The 18466-nt window shown below is 39.0% G+C and overlaps 2 long non-coding RNA genes and 2 pseudogenes across 2 annotated transcripts; 3 read left to right on the top strand and 1 right to left on the bottom strand.

The window, feature by feature from the left end:
- Positions 1–1091: 1091 nt before the first annotated feature.
- On the top strand, positions 1092–11685 carry LOC116935867 (annotated as a pseudogene).
- Positions 11686–13229: 1544 nt separating this feature from the next.
- LOC116922139 lies at positions 13230–14216 on the top strand. Its single transcript, XR_006651076.1, has 2 exons — positions 13230–13634; positions 13700–14216. It is a non-coding gene; the product is annotated as an uncharacterized LOC116922139 (long non-coding RNA).
- A 1030-nt stretch (positions 14217–15246) lies between these two features.
- On the top strand, positions 15247–15698 carry LOC116930093. Its single transcript, XR_004398239.2, has 3 exons — positions 15247–15314; positions 15377–15524; positions 15594–15698. It is a non-coding gene; the product is annotated as an uncharacterized LOC116930093 (long non-coding RNA).
- An 800-nt stretch (positions 15699–16498) lies between these two features.
- LOC116930536 lies at positions 16499–17780 on the bottom strand (annotated as a pseudogene).
- Positions 17781–18466: the final 686 nt, after the last annotated feature.

Raw genomic sequence — 18466 nt, 5'->3', positions numbered from 1 at the left:
TTTTCAAACCATTAAGGCAAAAACTCATAAGACTGACAGAAGAAAACTATACTATATTCTACGAAAACAAAGATGAAAAACAGTCGCAATATAAATAATTGATAATGAGTAGCTGCCATTTTTGAGTCGCTTAACCATGAAATCCTTGACAGCGGTTTTGCAGCAGATTATTGGTACGATTTCTTATTCAGTGTCAAACAACCAACTCACATTTTACTGACCAAATGCGTGCTTAATACACATTGTTTTTTTATGGGGGGGGGGGCGGGCAAGCTCACGTTTTAATTGGAAAAGCCAACGGAAATGTTCCATACCTTACCAAGCTCCACTAATTTCTCCTTTGAGCCTCGATTGCTTTTGATGCTTGTTTTTTTACTGATGTCCTTAACAATCCTTATATAACAATTTCAGTGTTAGCCTAAGTTGATTTGTGGATCCTCAAACAGTAAGTACAATTTCCTTTTAACTAGTCCTGTTACGGTATTGAATCTCACAGACACAGTTGTATAGGACTCGAGATTAGCAGGCAATCACTCGAGGGCTCCAACATTTGTCATTTTGAGATTTGGGGCATTGAGACTCGTCATCGAAATGAGGACAGCTATCGGGGCTGATTTTACTGTATCGTTCGTGATAACAGTTGAACATGGAACATTCAAATGAGTGATTCGAATCAATTTAACTTGATTTTACGATTTTTTATTTTAACCGAAATTTGATTTGATTTTTGATTTTGATTTTACCTTTTTCCAATTTAATTTATTCGAATCAATGATTCTCTGAATAAAAATCAATTTTTAAATTTTTTTCTGCAATCTCACACCTTTTAATAAACTAGACCATTTTATGGGGTACCAAACGATCACTTTTTTGAAATGTTTAAAAGAATCGATTTATAATTTGAAATTGAAAATCAATTGGAAACACGCTTTACAATTTAAAAATGAATTTAAAAAATTAATCAATATTGAAACAACATTTGAAATTAATATAAAAAATCAAAATAATTTTGAAAGTAAACTAAAAATATAAAAAAAACACAAATTCAAATTAAAAAAACAAAATGACTATTTTAAATGGAAAATAATATTCGCAACAAATTTGAAATTGAAAAATATATTGAATTTCGACTCAAAAATCAAAATCAATTATTTAACTGAATTCAAAAATAAAAAAATTGTCGTATTTGAATTTGAAAACCAAATATGAATACTGAACAGAAAATTAACTATTATTCAGCTGTTAAGGACGATGGTGCCACGAGGCGACGTCTTATGATATCTAGATTGAAAAATCGTCATTCGGTTCTAGCATGTGCGGACTGGTGGAATGGATCCGCTATAGGTTCTTAAATATTTCATCACCCAGCAGCCGGCTTTTCGTTCAATTGCTGAGGCTGCCGTGCAATTCCTTTCAAGGGCTTGCCCAACCAGTTATTTATGATTTTTAGTATTAATAAACACATGCTTTATTTGTTGTAAAAGTGTATGCTGTGATATTCAGGAGCTGCTTCTGGAGTGCAGCAGACCGAAGCACAAAATGCACGTCCAAAACCACTCATACAACAAGGAAACCCACGGTCCACTCATAGATCATCAGAAAATGCACTTCCAGAAACGGCAGGGCAACGGTACTCACACAGTTCCACTCATAGAACAAGGTAACCTATTTCTAACACAAGTCTTTTGAGTAAATCAAGTTTTCTAACTATGTAACTATTTTCTCAAAGAAGGGTCATCTCTTGGCATGCCTGTAGAGCCTTTGTTGCACATAGGTTGTAATGGTGCAACTTTCCAATTTGGGTGGGTGGCCAGTGGTGCACCAGGATACCCAGTTGTTTACGACCAGCTAGGAACAAGAAATACTGTGTTTCCTAGTACATCTTACAATCTCAATGTCTAAATTTGTACTTTATTTTTCCTTTTATTGGTTAAATTTCTTTAAGACGCAGGAAACTCCCCCAACATGGGCAGCAGAATTGGCACACCCAAACGTTCGTCCTCAGATATTGAGCGACGCAAAATATTTTCTAAAACTCCAAAAAAACAAGATTTTGAAATAAATGTTATTGGAGTGGAAGAAATCGATCGAAAGAACCCGAGAGGTCCGACGAAATGCGAATAAAGAGTTTAACGTGCCAGAAGTCTCGGTAAGGAACAAATTACATTTTGGGAGACCAACTCTTCGTCCATCGTTGATCATCGAATTAGGCAGTAAGTTGAGAACGGTTATTGTAAATAGAGGCTTAAAAATAACGCATTTGTTTCAGGGCATTTCCAATCTTCCCTCGGGTAAAAGGTGGGCTTTAAAAATGGGCGTACGCCGGTGGGAATAATCATTCCTTGGTGGAATTGGGAGCACCGATTGTAAACGGAACAGTGTTGAGGGTAAGAAATGTTGCGATTGTTGAATATCCTATCTACGATCAAATATATATATTCTTTTCGCAACAGGGATGCTCTTCAAGAGTAGTAGTTTCAACCAGGAGAGAGGACGAAAACCTCCCACTAACAATTGAGATGACCGAAGTATTGGCTGCGTGTGGCCACTGTTAAAAAAGATTTTGACTTGGCCGTTTTGGATTTACACGAAAACAGTTGGTTCAATTTTCTTAAACATTCAGTTGCAAAGCTATTCGATTGTTTTATTAATTTCTCTTTATGTTTGTTACTTAGCGAATTTGGAAAAAGAAAATCTCCAAATTTAGCAAAACATGTGACAGCATCGGGGGTGACATTTGTATCTGTTAAGAGAAAGCATCATTCACACATCAACGATCAAGATGATGACTTTGTTCCTATAGTCCGTAAGACTAGATCGAGCAATGTTACGAATGCTACTCGTTACACGCCTCATCTACGTATGGCCAATACCCCGGTTACCTGCAAGTCGGTTGTAGATGACACCAACTCTAATTCTGTGTCCGAACTATCTAAGTCTACGGCTTTAAAAGACATTTGTCTTCCTGGGCCCTCGGGTTACTGACCGGGTGTAAACCCAATGGTTTCGTTAAGTCCTTCTTTGATTCTGAGTGGACCACCAAGAATCATCTCGATGAATTGTGGGATTCGGATTCTGTAACTGAAAAATCAGATGGGATTGGAATTTTGGAAAAGCACAAGAAAAGAATGATGTTTATCAGTCATACTGAAATTTCAGAATGTGATCCTGAATTCCGCAATGAAATTACGATTTCAAGGGCAAATCTATACAAAGAATGTCTCGCTACAATTGGTTATCCCGTTTTCATGTAATTATAAGTAATATCACAAATTAGTTAATTCAAAATACTAATTGTCAACTTTATTTCAGGGAAAAGATTAAATATCCACTGGTTGTTCGATTTGACGGAGTGGTTGGCTCCGACTACGGTGGTTTAAGGACCGATCTAGTGATGCGAATGTTCGACCGCATTGAAGAAACGATTGAACTTATTCATGTTTTGTACATTTCGTCCTTCTCAAACACCGACGGGAAAGAAACGTAGGAAGAGAACTACTTAATTCTTTTCGCGTATAGAGTCTGGTGTGCTATTGGGGTAGTACAGCTCTAGATGTGTTCCCCATTCATTTTACACTGGCATGATATCTTGGGAAATGACCACCCATTTAAAGTAGGCCTTGACGTCTTGAAAGTAAATGGATTGTTGACGAAGAAAGACATTTGACTATTGTTCGAACCCGTCAAATTATCGGTGAAAGAATTCGAACAACTGTTGGAACCCGCAGTTGCACCTGCTGAAAACTGCTTTCAGAAGTTCGGAGAAGACCAAGTGCTTGACGAATTCCGGTCGTTCTTGCGAAGATTTGAGAGTATAAATTTTTGTTTTATTCAATATGTTTTCGATATAAATTTATTTCTCTTAAAAAAAATTTAGACGGTGATATCAAAGGAGAAGATTCTGATGGAAAAGAATTGACAGTGGCTTCAGTTTACCGCTTCATTACATCATCGAAAATTTTTCCATGAGTACGGCACGATTAACTCGCCTACAAGTTCGAGTTAAGCCTAGGCTACACTGGAACGTTTTTTAAGGCTTACGTAAATATTTCAAAAAAAAAGTTTAAAAATTTCTAAATAATTTGTCTGACTTCGCGTTCACACTACCAAACTTTTTTACTTGGTTATTTGTTATTGATTTGTTAAAAATAATATAATTAGTTAAAAACAAAACAGTGTAATGCCGCGTCGAAGTGGTTTGAATAGAAATAAGTGAGTGAAATTAAAGCAACAAAATACAATAGCAGAGGTAACTGAATTAATTATTATTTTTATTTTTTATTACCATTTGCTTTAAAAAACAAATATGTGACGAAACAAATATGTGACGATGCGTTTTATACAAAATAGCAAAGATTGACTACATATCCCAGAAAAAGAACAAGCGGAACTCAAATTACTGACCGATTGTCAGAGACGTATGTTAATTTACGATTAAAAGTTGCTAATTAGTGTATTGGAAAATAACACGATTTCATCTTATCGTAGTTTACCATCATGTTCAATGCTGGAGGGGAATTCGGTAGATCAACTGATGCCAAATATTGACCGCGTGAAGTCTGTTGAAAGGTATTTGTGGAATATTCTACTACGTTCTAGTGACATAGGCTGAATTGTTAAATATTGACATCTTTGTTTCTTATGGTAGTTTACCGTCATGTTCAATGCTGAAAGGGGATTTGATAGATCAACTGATGCCAAATGTTGACAGCGTGAAGTCTGTTGAAAGGTATTTATGGTAGATCTTACTGAGTTCTAGTAACATAGGCTGATTTCTTAAATGTTATCGTCTTTGTTTCTTTTCTATAGCTCTTTAGGTAGGTCTTGCATTGGTGTGAAAAATAAAATAGTCAGATTTGTTCAACCAAGCGGAGTGTTTGTACCTTTATTGAATAAAGAAAAGCCTGTACCTACTTCACCCAAGAAATCAGTTTGAGTTCGCGTAAACGAATCTATTGATTATGAAGCAACGCCCAATTATGGGCTTGAGGACGAGAGTCGGAAAAGAAGTCTGAAGGGTATTAATCACAAAGTTAAGAAACACTGTGATGACATTTCTATTACCAATTTATTTGGGGATCAAAGGTAAGAGAGACAGAACAAAATTTTTAAAAAGAAGACAGAAGTAATGAATCTTTTTCAATGTATTTTTGTAGAATGGAAGTTGAACCAGAAGAAACTTGTCTGGATTTACCGAACTTACCAATGCAACAGAATATTCAGAATCCTATGGCAAACTTGCAATTATCAGTTCCTCTTTTTCCGACCAGAGTTCCTTTTGTTGATATTCACAATCCTTTGACCAAATCTCCTGTTGAAAGGTAACCTTTTTTCTATCGTTAAGTTTTATTTCTATAGATGTTGATCACGTTCCTTTTGCATTTATGATTGCATAACTACAATGAATGGTTGCTCCCAACGGCTAAAACATGTGCCTTTATTTCATTGCAGAAGGAAAAAACCAGCCAATCAATGTGTGTATACACCCGAGGAACTCGACCAATTAGATTTGGCTGGATTACCCGAACCAAAGACTAAAGAACAGCTGGATGAGATAATGCACTTGTTTCACGCTGCAGTGCATGAACGCGACGTAGTTTGCTGTGTGTGCGACCAGTTTCTACGCATCTCCGAATCAAAGCTGGTTCCATCTGCTCTCTTCCAACGGTTTTTTTTTGAAAAACTGCAGCAACCAACGGGCAAAAACGGCGACGCTGATGTGCTTCATCCTCAGTTGGTGCACCAATACGACGTCTCTGAATTTTTCCCCAGCGAAAGAAACTGATTTGCAAAATTGCTTCTGTCTCCGCGAGGAATAGAGAAGCACCGGTTCTCTTACACACCTGATGGAATTTCGGATTGTAACTGCAAGGCTTTTCTGAGAATTTGCAAGAAAAAATGTTACGATTGTTTAAAACGAAACGCGCTTCCTAAATTGGCTATCGCAAATGGCAACTGGTTCGGTCAATTACCGGAGTAATTGCGAAACAAGCCACTGGGCACTTGTAGCCTCGTTCGTCTGGTTCACAATTCTGGCCATTTGGTAGCTTACAGCTCGAAAAGCTATGTCGGAGGAACGTCAATTACAGGTCATATCTACTCAAATAGATTGGATACTCCGCTAGTGCGTATGAGTCTTCCTCTGCAGCCAAGTGAGGTGCCCCTACGCGTTATCTTCGTATCACCGTTCACCAAGGACGAAAAAATAATTCAAAAAGCAAAAATTGCCGCCATGAAGAAAAATTACATCATTGACCCAAAAGCAATCCAAACAGACTTTGAACTTTTGGAAAGAAGTCGGTAACAAGGTCATGGCGAAAGCCGAATTTAACAAGGCTAATTGTGAACAGCTTCCTATCAACGACGTTTCTCCATCCATGTTTACCATGACGTCCACAGACAATGAAGAAGCTGAAACGGAAGTCGATGGAAGTTCACATGAAGTCGCTGAGGAAAAAGAATACTCATCCGGTGGTTCTTCGCTATTACGCACTAACAAAGAAGTAGAAGAAATTGTAATAATAGCAGCGACTGTTACAATTGGTGGGGACACGCCAGCTGAATCGAATGTCCACGGAAAAGTCGTTGAGGCCTTGTCTGGAAACAAAATTCTTTCTCCTAGCGATACTATTTCAGAGATTTACGTCGTGAGACCTGACAACAGTTTTGTTTCCGACTCGAACCCCAACTACCTTGAAATCCATTTTCCTGATTTACTACCTTTTGGCAGAGGTGGAACAGGCGAAACAAGACGGGTTAAAATTTCGCGCAAAGCCTTATTAGCCTACATGCTGAATATCAGCACACGACAATTTCAACAAGTCGATTTTGTTTTGCCGATGTATGATATGGTCACCCGCCAACAAGTATCAACTATTGGATTTGTCCGCTCGAAAATTCCGTCTCGTCGCAAGGGCGCCGATGGAACTTTATCTACTGAAGCAGAAGCGTTTGGCCAAATATCCCTCGAAGATATGAAGAAAGTCTGTGAGCACAAAATTAATTGTGCCAAAACAGCTAGTAAAGGTTGAACTTTGCCTTCTCCTCCAGTGAGCCTTTATGGGGTAGCAGCCGAGTTTTTCAGTGATATCACTGTCGCAACAAAACACAATCAACATTCCATGACCGCCGCAGCTGAAAATCGAGGCGGAGTTTACGCAGCTCACAATTCCCTAGGAAAAGCGCACATCTGGTATACTTTTAGCCCAGATGAGACGAAATCATTCAAAATCTTGTGGTATGCACTTGGTCCAGAACAATCAGCCATCTACAAAGACCAAATTCCAGACGGAATTATTAGATTTGAGACTTTAGCTATTCGGCCAGTTGCCGGAGCACTCAACTTCGAGAGATTCTTGAACATAGCTATCGAGTACCTCGTCGGATGGAACTGTGAGGCTAATGCTCCATTGAAAAATCGTGGTGTGTGGGGGATTCCTAGTGGACATTTGCGTATCGTTGAAGAGCAGTTCCGTTTGACTTTACATTCCCACCATCTGATTTGGCTTCACGACCATCAACAAATTGAAACTCAACTAAAATCAGCTCAGATGCTGTCGGCCAAATCAATTGCAAAAAACTGTGAGGTTCCACCGCCAGGTAAAAAAGCGTCTACGAATGGAAACATAAGGCAAGCAAATACCATAAAATCTATTATTCCCCTAGATTTGAACGAGTTCGAGGCTGTTGTGGAACGGTTGAAGAAAAATATCGAAACCTTTGCCGTCGGAGAGCTAATTCTACCTTCTATAGAAGCCGAGACTATTACTAACTGCTTAGATGTCAAATGTTCTGGCCAGCTGCAACTCGACAGTGAAAAAGTGTTGTTTAAGATGCGCCACCGGCCAGTGGTCCCTGCCAGTGAAGCAAGCGCTCTGAAATGCGATGTATGCAACAATAATTATTCAATTACGCAAACAATTGACGCAGCACTGGAACGTGGATTTCAACGCTGTTTCGGCCGCCCAAAATTGACGGAACAAGAAACGATAAATCTTGTTTGGCAACAGCTCAGAGCAAAACCACCAGCATCAGATACTGTTGATCTTGATTGTTGGTTACTACATCTTTCGTCCATCCAACTGCTTGTCAACATGCACGATTGGAAACATAGAGAAAGTTGTTTCAAGAATGGAAGGAATCTATGCAAATACAACAATCCTCATTTACCTTCGAATACAACAACTGTGGAACCCATTTTTGCCGTTAATTTGGACACCGTCACTAACGAACTACAACCGCCGGATACCCTCAACGATGTCATCGTCCACCTTAACATCAATTTTAGAAAGAGAACCCCGTTTCTCTTTTTGACCGACTGCAACATCTATGCATTAGCCGTTTTCAATTGCAATAATTGCACTCGCTACGTCGAAAACCAAAAAGTAAGTCTCTATTACGGGGCGTACGTTTCGAAACACAGCATGGAAGGCAAAAAAGCTCTGGCTGAAATGTTGCGTGCATTATCCGGCTACGAAGAAAAGGTCGAGATCCGAAGATTGCTCGCTGAAAATCAAACAGAGGACATTTCATTCGCCTCACAGCCACCTACAGCTGCCTCAATCGGACTCGGTCGATTGTTGTCCGCTGCAAGAGCAGCCACCAATGGGGAAATTGTGGGTGAATTGCTAGCCGCTTTTGTGGCAAGAGGCAAGTTGCTCTTCGACATGTCTCACAAGACTACCGTTCTACCGCTGACGCAATTAGTGGCATTCCTTCAAGCAGATGCTATTCAAACGAATATCAATAAGAAAGGACAAGTGTTTTCCGTGATTTACGATTACATTTACCGTAATCGTTCGTGTGAGGACATGAATTTCTGGACTTTCGTTGAAAGTCACAAAATGGTAGCCAAGAATAATTCTGTTCATTGTCACACTGACATCCATGAAACGCTGTCTAATGATGGTACAAAAAAATAACATTCTTCGTCTGTTTTAATAACATATTAGTTAATTACATTCACAACTACCATTGAAAACTGTTAATGATTTAAGATTACAAATGCTTTTTCCTTTTTTTAACTTTAGACTCTTCGACCGAGATCGATCGATCGCTGCCGAGGCGGCAAAAACTTCGATTTCTTGATGGTCATCCAAACCATACGACACACTGCCATCAAGAACGTCCAAGAAAATGCTGGCCGATTTATCGAGGAAAACGGTTGCCTGACATTTTAGAACTTGGAGACGGAACAAGATGAAGACAACGACCGTTCAGAAAACAGAGAACTGTATGCTCAAGGCGAACTGATTATGTTCATACCGTTCCGAACCCTCAGTGACCTTGTCAAAGATAGTGATCGCAATTGGTGGTCCGCCTACCTGTGCAACAAACTACAACTAGCAAAAGTCGTCAAATCGATGACCATTCTCAGTAACATACAGTATTATTACGAAAGTTTTTGTCGTTCGGGCATCAATTCAAGAGAACCAGAATTCCCAAGCGATGCCAATCTGTTACATACTCGCCCAGAAAATGATCGGGACAACGACGACACTCTCGCTGTCGACTTATTAGAAGCTGAACAAGATCTACAAATGGCTGAAACGATGGACAACGCTCATTCCATCGAAGACCCATTGGTTGAAAAACTAACTAGCTTACACGACTCGCTATTCCAATTGACACCACCAAATCAAACCAAGACGAGAGTTACTGTGGAGCAAGCAAAAATCGCCGTAAGCCAGTTGCCGAAAAAGAAGAAAACCAGGACTTTTTCCCTTCCCGGAAGAGCCAGTCTACCTGTGGTTGCAACAAATTCACAGCGCAACGAACCAGCCGACAATCAAAATCAGGCGATCTTCAATCAGATCACGTAATCGGTACACGAGTCGATTTGCTCTCGAAAATCGAAAGCGCCTTTCTTCAAAACCAATATACCGTGTGCCCTTCTGTTGGCAGCAGTGCCCCGGTTCAACTTGAGGCCAATTTCCGACAATGCAAGAACATTCGCACCAATGGACTTTGAACGCGAAACAACATTTGGCATTTGTTCTTATTGCAGCTAGTTTACTCAAACATATTTCACAAATCAATAGCCCCGATAAAGTCAACCTGGCGACACAAATGGGTCGCATTTCAACCCATATCGACGTGTTACTGAGCAACATTCTCCCTCCATCAGGTCAACTCAACTTATTTCTCAGCGACTCAGGCGGAACCGGTAAATCACGCATCATTCAAGCCTTCGTCGATTTCGAAAGACGGTGGCACTCCATCGCCAGTCACGTTATTTGCGCTTCGTCGGGTTGTGGCCACCATTCTAATTGGCGGATGCACTCTTAACACTGCCAGAACCCAACAGTAACCACATTCAGGCCTGGTCTGAGATCAGTTTCATGTTCCTGGACGAGTTTAGCATGATAAAGCCTTCTTTATATTCTCTTACCAACAATCGTCTGCAGAAAATCAAAGGAAGGTTTGACAAACCATTCGGTGGGGTGCACGTAATCTCATCCGGTGACTTTTACCAGTTCTCGCCTATTGGTTCATTCATCTTCCAAACTCCCACTCAGTACGAAAATGAAAAAGACGGCAATGCCATCGAATCGATGCGTGGTCGTCATCTTTGGAAAACAGAACTGACTGACGTCATTGAATTGACCGAAAATCACCGACAAACCACAGACCGTCCGTGGGCAGATTCCTTAGAACGCTGGCGAATCAATCAACCCACTGATGACGACATTGCAGCGGTTAACAATCGATTCGTGGATGATCTCGATCTATCTTTTGAACGTCCCCCACCTCAAACTATAATCGCCGTTACACAAAACGATCACAGAGAAACTGGAATGCGGTATTTCGAAACGCGGATAAACGATGCAGTTAGCGGCATTTTGTCGGAAACGGACCATGATTGGCGAAGACGCAGGATCCTTTTAGTGCAAGCACATCTCTCGCAAACAGAAGGTCACCAAAAAGTCCGTCCCCAACAACAAAACTACATCCGGGGAATGAACTAAAAAAGACTGAGATTTCCCGGCAACCTGGTCTGTATTCTCGGAGCACCATACATGGTGACAATCAACACGGACGTCTCGAAAAAAATCGCCAACGGTACCATGTGCCATCTGTACGATATCATCCTCAGAGACGATGCTGTTATTCGTATCCATAGGACAAAAGACGGCACTCACATGCATAAGGTATACGCAGATGAAATCGCGTGTCTCCTGTTCCACCATCACCTGGCAGAATTCAAAGCCACACATAATTTCGATCGTCTTCCCCTTGGCTGTTTTCCTGTGATCACGACGAAAAAAACCATTCGCTGCCAACTGGGAAAAAATAACAAGACCTTCAGCGTTTCCCTGACCTAATTTCCTTGCACTTTGGCAAACATTATTACAGGTCACAAAATTCAAGGCCAATTGCTGAATTCCATTATTTTGGGTACCCTGTCTAAGATACATAAATACGGCACTACTGGATGGATTTATGTGGTGTTGTCGAGAGTTCGCACCCTCTCAGGTTTATTTCTACTTGTAAAACTCTGTACGGACGTAAAAAAGTACAAACCTCGTCTAAGTGTTATGAGAGAAATGACACGTCTACGGACAATCGAATGTCAAACCTTGACTCGTCTTCAAAAAGCCTTGCAATAAACTAAAATGTGTAATCGCATGTCTACTTTCTCCTTGTATGTAACAAACTTTAATAAATAGTAATTGAGCGAGCTAACCATGATGAGGCATCTTCTGGCCTGATATCACAAATTGGAACAACAAGAACATTAAACAACTTCTTTCCCATCGGTAAAAAAAAGGAAAATACTTGCCAAATAATATAACTTTAAAAAGAAGGCGTCAATTCGTAAATCTGAATTAGTTATGTGCGTATTCCATAGGGGAGGGTGGGGCTAGTTGGTACAATTTTTTAAATTTCTTCTCTGGTTTCTTTAATTTTTCTTATTTTGACACCCAAAAAATTGTAAAACAAAGCTCAGATAACCAGCTTTCTCGTGCTATTTTTTAATTTGATCTACGTTGAAGAATTCATATTGAAATCAACGTTCAAAAAGCTAAAAAAAATTTGCCTACATGCCCCACTAACGGGGTAAGTTGGCAGTGGTAGTGGGGTAAGTTGGCCCCATGTATTTCAAATACGGATTTCAGTGAAATGTTGATGTTGTAAACAAACTAGAATAACATTACAATAAACAAAAATCCTATAGTTATTTTAGAGTGGGAAATTTAGAAATAAGTTGTGATAACTGACATAAATATTAATAGCCTTAAATGCAAAAAATAAAAAATATTTTACATAATTCAGGCAAACATTTCACAGGTGAACATCGTATTAAGTGAAACACCTAAAATGTGCCAAATTTTGGCCTCTAATGCATACCACTGTTCACCATAAGTCATATCTAGCAAAAATTCGACTTACAATTCCCTGACATTTTGACAGGTCATGTACTAGATCATATGCATGTATAATGCCTATGCCGACATGCCCCATGTTGCAATGTATCAGCTTGCCCCAACCCGGGGTTTATTAAAATAAAAATTTTTATTACCGCTTTATAATTGATTAAAACAAATCCATTGTTACAGTTCAATAGAGGACACAATTTCCTATAAAACTAATATTTTTTAAAAATTATATGCATACCTAGAAAAGATAAAATTGATGAATACCAAGCACGCAACTATTGTGGATTTGACGCAAAAAATTTCGTTATTTTCTATTTCCTAAACTTTTTTGGATAAATTTATAAAATTTTGCACAAATGTGCGCACGATAAACATCTTTGACTATGAATTATTTCAATAAAACCTCTTTCACACAATTCGTCTAAATTAGGAATTGCAAACTTGCCCTCCTGCCAACTAGCCCCACTCTCCCCCAGTGTTTTGTATTTGGACAATAAAATAAAATACTTATCAAATAAAATACAGAAAAATACGTATTTTAATACGTATTTGTATTTGACCTTTGAACGTATTCTTATAGCTGTATTTTATTTGGAATTTGATACTAAATATGATTAAAATACCAAATACATTCAAAAATACTTTTTGAATTTGAATTTTTAAAAGAATGGTCAAGTTTGATAGGAATATAGGGCTGTTCAACATGGTATATTACAGTGCGGCAACCCTGTAAATCTTTCAGTGCTCATTGGCTGGTTTCGGCTGGTTCAATTTTTGTTTGTTGAAGCAGACGAAACTAGCCAATGAGCATTGAAACTTTGAAAGTTGGTTAACAGATTTTACCGTGTCAAACAGCCTTATAGGATTAATTTGTGGAATATTGTCACGTTCCGTCTGTTCTCTAATACCTTTGTTCTTTAGTTGAGCGCTAGATGGCTTCGCGGCGACCTGACTTTACTCTTTAACCCCTTTTTCCCTTAGCAGATTGTGTCGGCATGCACTCTTTTGGGCGAGTTACCAAAAGGACTCCAGGGTAAACCACTTTTGGTTGCAGGTTTCCGACACTTGGACATCTGGCACACGACGCCAGGACATCTGCCCATCGACTTTAGGACTAGTGGTTCCCGACATTTGGACACACAACAAAATGTTGCTGAATCCAATTAGCAGAATACTCGACCAGTACTCAGCGACGAAAAGACTTCCAGTTAAACGACGAGTGGACTCCCAGGCAATCGACGTTCGAACTCCCGGGTAATAGACGTTTGGAATCTTTTTGTTTTTGTTTTCTTTTTTTTTTAGTGTTCTTTACGACATAGGAACTCCTCATCCAGCGACAAAAGGACTCCCAATCCAGTGACGCACGGATTTGCTTATTTGTTGCAGCTGAAGGATCGTTAAGAACATAGGTATTTTTAATTGACTATGATTATTGTATAGATATTTGTGCTTACATTTATCGGCTGGATAACTTATTTATTTTTATTATAGAAGAAAAGTTTAATTACAATTATGTAAATATTGTACTCTGAAATGGAACGAACATGGGTAACCATGTTTGTTCCAGTCAGACTTCTTTCCCTTCTTGCATTCTGAAATGGAACGAACATGGGTAACCATGTTTGTTCCACTCAGACTTTTGACCCTTCTTGTATTCTGAAATGGAACGATCATGGGTAACCATGTTTGTTCCAGTCAGACTTCTGACCCTTCTTGTATTCTGAAATGGAACGAACATGGGTAACCATGTTTGTTCCAGTCAGACTTCAGAACACAAACAGATTGTAGTTCAAATGTTAATGTATTAAACAACATAAATACAAAATTCTTCGTTCACGGTTGTACAATTTTTCTGGGTAGATTCACATATGGTAATCACGATCAAACGTAAATTTAAACAGTGCTTGGTTACACTTCGGCAGGACATAAGGAAAAAAAAAATAATAACTTAAAAAATAACACAAGGCTTAAAAAATAACACAGGCAAGGAAGCCCCTTAAACAACTGCTTGCCGTCCACGAACTCCAGGCCTTCGCTGGCCAGACATTCTTGCGATTTCACAAAATTCTCGACTAATTCGTAAACAACACTTTGGTTTTCGTTAAAGGACATGTCCAAAAAGTAATAAAACAATGACACAATTATTGCAAGTGGCTCTAAACTCACGTAATTGTATTAAATTTTTTTACATTACAGTAATAAGAGAATCTATAATCTAGCCGATAAATCCAAGCTATAAATATAAGATAAATATAAGCTGGACAATAATTACAATGAAATATGAAGACCAATCGAATTTAAAATACTTACCGAAAGAAAAAGAGTCCAAACGTCGCTGGCCCGGGAGTTCACTTGTCGTAATCTCGTAAAGGACTTGCTGGGTTCAGCAACAATGATTGTCGCGCCCAAACGTCGGGAACCAGTAGTCCTAACGTCGCTAGACAGATGTCCTCCTGTCGCGAACCGGTCGTCCAAGTGTCGAGTGCCAGAAGTCCAAGTGTCGGAAAACCTGGAGTCCTTTGGGCAACTAGCCCAAAAGTCCCTATACCGATTGTGTCTACTTGTTGCGTCGGTCGGTCGCATCTGTTCTCTCGTCCGAGTTTGCTCATTTTGCCTGTATATGGCTTGTGTGTTAGTGTGTGAGAGTGCGTGTGTGTAGCCTAAGTTGGTTGTAGACCCATTAGGGGCATCATCGGCGAAGTGTTAGAATAGATAAGTGTAGAGCCGATGGTGAAGACCACCGCCTTGTCCTGTGCCGTGTCGATTGGCCAGCATTGCGGTGCCTTTTGCAAGTGGTTTCTCAACAACGAGTGTGCTAACTAGATTGCCCGTGACAATATTTTAGGAGTCGCGTGGATTGTCTGCCATGTGCTACGCTACAAGAGAGCAAACAAGTGTTTATACTATTTGGGAAATGGGAAGGTAAGGTAAAAGGTATTGAACTATTGATATGTAACCTTAATTTGATAAATTATTATTATAATTTGATTTGACAGTCAAACAGTCCAATCTCCGTCCATTCTCATTGGAATTTCATTTTCAAAGATTGGATCAGTGGAAAGTGGATATTCTTGCATACTGCATAGTGGTGCGTTGGACTTTCACATGTCAGACTCATGCATAGCTCGACTTAGCTAAACAAAGGTATTTCTCATGACTATATTGTTCAATCCCAGCAATAGGTTAATAAGAAATCTTTTAAATGTAACTTAGAAGCAGGCAAATTTTTTCCCTGTATCAAACTTGACAGGACATGTAAATGAAGAAATGTTGTTGGACTAGTCACAATATTAAAATTTGGAGTATTTGGTATTTTATTTGGTATTTGTATTTTATTTTATTTGGTATTTGACCAATTAATGAAAAAAATGTATTTGGAATACCATGTATTTTAAGATACATGTATTTTATTTGATCAAATACATAACTTTTGTCAAATACAAAACATTGCTCTCCCCTACTGTGAAACTTTGCATTTAAAACAAAAAAAAAATGACTACTGGACGGTGGACACTACTATTTCGGTGAACCGTGTTCTAAAACACGATTTTCACTGACCCAGACCACAACCTGTTTTCATTGTCTCAAATGAAGATCCGCTTTTGCTGTCCAGAGTTCAAATGACCCAGCCAACATCCAATATTTAAAAAATTCAGATAAATTTACAATACATCTTGCACTACTGTTTTTCACATTGCTTTCATTCGTAACAAGCGGTTTCTAAAAAAACGAAACTGTGACCACCAAGTGTTTTACTACATTTCCAAACAATGCAAGCCCGAGATGGATTCTATTGGGAAGAAAATAAACAGTTTGAAACCCTCATAGTGCATCACCCATTAAGTACAGTAAAAGCCTTATTGATCTACACAAGTAAATGTCTCAAGAAACTTGAATAACCATCAAAATGTAACTCGTGACAAATTCTCGACGCGTCGTTTTTACCGACAAGGACTCTACACTACAAAATCACACGCACAAACCAACAACATTGAAATCTGTGTATTTCGCTAAACGGCATTTTTCTCACTAATTAACACTCATTTTTCTAGTGGAAAAATTGTTTCTGTGTAACATACTACTTGTCTTATCAGTATAACATATTCAATGTATATCAATCACTCACACACGCGACGCTTCTTACTGCCATCAAACCATCGAATCAAATCTTGAGCAGCATCAGTTTGAGGATCGAACTGTTCCAACATCAGATGTATATGGTTAAAAAAAGCCAAACAAAGGAGATATCACTCTGACATTCAAGCAAACCTCGACATCCGTCAGCCCAGTAGCTTTCAGACAAAGACGTCCCTCGCGACTCACGACAACAGCACCTTTCAATTTCATTGCGCGCCCAGCAGGATGGCGACGCACATCGGCAGCAGTAGGACCCCAGAAAGTAACTGGAACCTGAATAAAAAGTCAATTTACTGCCATAATTACAAAGCATAGCACACACAAAAACTCTTACTTGACCCTGTTTAAAACTGGAATTCACGAGTTGCACCTCAAGATAAGCGGCGTCTCGTATAGTGCCATCGCTATTTTTGATCTCCATTTTCTGCATGGTCCCAACAGATGATACAACACCGAGAACATCTATACACAATCAAACGAATAAATCAACAACTTTTTAAAAAATGATCAAGGAAAACCATCACGCACTGATAGATGAGTCGATTTCGACATCCCCAGAATCCAGTTCACAAAGACGACGATAACGTTCAACAGGAACAACAAAATCATCTTCGTCTTCCAACTATTCAAACTAAAAAACAAAGGAGGAAAACATTAAGAGACCGACGTTTCCCAAAAATAAAACCACGACGAAATTCACCTGGCTGTGTTTATAGAAAAGCAGCTCACAATTATGATAACCAGCAACCGGTCTACCAAATCTATTCTGCACAGTCGCTTTACTGATGGCGTAATTTTTACCAACAAAAACTTTCTGATCCAACATTTCGATTGCATCATTGAAAACTACACCTTTAATCTTCTTTCCGCTACCGTCCTGAAAATCAAAAGTCATCATAGTTCCTTGTTTCCCTTTGCCAGATTGAAAAGGCGTGATTTTAGACTTCCGAGTACAACGACCTTGAATCTTCCAACTACACACCATAAATCAACACAACAACAACCATCACAATCAACATTCCACACACAAAAATAACAACTAAAAACTTACTTGATAGCGTACACTTTCAAAGAAGATATCGAATCGTAAACCACATCTGCTTGAACACTTTTCAAGGATGGAATTTCAGCGCATCTTGCCAACCCCTCACTTGCAACATTTTCAACATCCCGAGTCACCTCCCCTACAGTTACCGCTTTATCGACATCACCCATGACGAGATATGTATCGGAACTAGCGGCGCTACAACAAATGGAAGTCATATCGCACCCACCAACGACATATATACCACAACAAGCAAACGTTGAATCGTAAAAATTCGACCTTTCATACCCAAGAGACCAACATCGCGCCTATAACGGATCGTTAACGTAATCGAATAAAAATGCCTCCAGAGATACTATGATCCAAAAGGTTCTCCCATCATAAAATTCTGGAAAATTATCAACGTCAACAAGTTTGCTTCATTCTCATCAGTCTCTTTGTCACGTTTCATCGACCCTGATCAACAAGCGGTCGTATCAATAGACTTTCTTGGAACAACGGGTTCCGGAACATTGATTTGCGCACGTTGCCAAGCTACAGCCTTAAAATAAGGCTGCAAAGTCTGCAAGTCTCATTTTTTTAGGAAAAAAAAAGAAAGTATAAAAACATACTGGCCTGAATGAACGAATGAGAGATTTGAAAGAAAAATGAATGCATATATGATAAACGGCATGTGTTTGTCATCGCCAAACATTGTTAGTTATGTTGCTATATGGAAAATTTGAGTCAAGGAGAAACAAAGATTATTTTAACAAAATTGCGTTAAAAAAAGAAATAATAAAAAAAAAAGCATTCCATCTAGTTTGATTGTACAAGATGAAAAGCGAGCCTAGTTTTTCTTTGATGGTATTAGAGGCCAAGGAACTTCGAGATTGCTTATTCCAAATTTTCTGCAATTTTCTAT

This window comes from Daphnia magna, linkage group LG9, assembly GCF_020631705.1.
Source record: "Daphnia magna isolate NIES linkage group LG9, ASM2063170v1.1, whole genome shotgun sequence".
NCBI lineage: Eukaryota > Metazoa > Arthropoda > Branchiopoda > Diplostraca > Daphniidae > Daphnia > Daphnia magna.
This window is presented reverse-complemented; position numbering and strand designations above follow the sequence as displayed.